Below are 2,188 nucleotides of genomic sequence, written 5' to 3' on the forward strand. Positions count from 1 at the left end.
CGGAATTCCACCAACATTGAACACATTACAACTCGACATTGGTTACTGTTCATCGATCACTTAGTTTATAATTAAGAAAACAAGTTGTAAATAGAAATCGAGAAAGTAGGCAAACGTTTTAATAACCAAACCAAGAGAAATCTATTTATTTCAGAAGTTATTTGACTGAACTATTGTACTGAATTCCCTGTCAATTTGAGGTTATTATCTCGGGATAAATATTAGTTAAAAGTGAACTTTCTGACCAGTCCTGTCTGAAGTTACTTTTTTCTGTTTTTGGTGTTATTAGTAAATAAATATTATATTCTTGTATCCTCCTAATTTTAAGCTCTTATTTACAAAGAAACTATCGTTTTGTGTTCTACCTCTTCCAAGTTATTGTTAATTTGTTGTATACCTGTCATTCAATCCTCTTCCACTTATGGAATAGTTGCGCTCACAATGCAATTTCCAAATTCTGTCGATGTGCGGTCAGTAGTTGTCTCCATAACATTGTATAGATGATCTATAAATTCGAACTGTATAGTCAGAAGTAATCGGCTTGATGAGTCGTACTCTATTCTGGTTATCAAATGAGCAAGGATGTGAAACCGTATTCTGGAACAATAGTCATCTGGTGTTAATCTCGATTGTTATTTCACATTTACCGAAGGTTATTGATACCACATAGACAGTCGAGGCGTGATGACCAGTATTCGGAATAGATCAGTAAGTCTTTTCCTGTCTTACTGCTTGATCTCACGTGTCCCAAACTAACTAGAGATGAAAATCTGTTTATTCTCACCGACAGTTTACTGTGCTCTTAGATCACTAATTTTGCATCGAATATTTCAACTTCAGTCAGTTAAAAATTTTGAGAGGTCATCGTTCATTATCATAGCGGCTAACTATCCCACTTACAACATGATTGAACGCTACAGACCATAGCTTTACATCAAGACTTTTGTAAAGTACTCGAAGTAAATAACTAGTGATCAACTGTTGCTTATTTGGATGAGAGTTTTGTGGAGATATTTAATTTTGATAACTGTTTCAGTGAGATCTCCACCATCATATCTTCAAACAGCATTCATCTAAAAATAGCTTACACAAAGAACAACTCAGAAATAATATTCTATTCTAGTTTAATAACTCGTGTTATAATAATATCGACCCAATATAACTCATATGTCAATATGTTTGCATTAAAGTGAATGTGATTTTCTCCTGAGTGGCCGTAAGAAAATTTTAACCTCCGTGTGTTTTCATTGTAGCTTGAAAAAGAATTGAACATCCACTATCACAACTGTACGCTTTACTAATGTACCTTATGTTATATATATATATATATATATATATATATATATATATATATATATATATATATATATATATGTTTTTAATACCTATAAAGCAATATCTCTTCGGGAATACTTTAAACAATATCTCCGAGTTAAAATAGTCAATATGGTTACCCGAAATAGTAATATAGACAATAGTAGTTAAATCACGGAATAGTTTCACCTAGGCAACTGTTGAAAATAAAGGGGATGTGAACAGCTTCTTCGTTCTAGTATGGAATTCCTCTGAAATGCTCACCTAGACTCCTTCCTTAAAACAAATATAGGACCTTCAGGCTTCTAAGTAAGTGAGCTATTTTTAAACCATTGAGATGGTACTTAACGATTAACATTTTCGATTATAGTCAATTCGCAGCATCACCCGACGAACATCTAACCAATATCCGTTGATGATATGCGTGAATGACTGACTTAAAACAAGACTATTTTTAAAATGTATATGATAAAATGTTATGTTTCAGTATTGACCGCATAATATTAACCACATGTTCAATAGTTTCATGTCTGCCTCAAAAATTGAAGGACATGGGTTCAGTATCGTTTGGGATAATAGGTGCATTACTATAAGTTTTAAGTTATACCAAATTACTTGTCTAGTGCTCCATGATTTACAATGGTCCTTCAGCTAACAACAGTCCGTGATTAATTTATCATAAAAAATCCCCATCCAAGTTAAACAAAGACGTTTTGCTAAATTTACAAATAAATATTCCATTGTAACTTGTGAAAATCTAAACAACAACTTAAAGTTACAAGGATTAAGAAAATTGTATCTACGCAAACCAAATATAAAACAAATTTTATTAAACTTACTCTTTAAACAATTTCGGAACAATTGGCTTCAATGG

This window comes from Schistosoma mansoni, chromosome 6 (genome assembly GCF_000237925.1).
Source record: "Schistosoma mansoni strain Puerto Rico chromosome 6, complete genome".
Taxonomy (NCBI): Eukaryota; Metazoa; Platyhelminthes; class Trematoda; order Strigeidida; family Schistosomatidae; genus Schistosoma; species Schistosoma mansoni.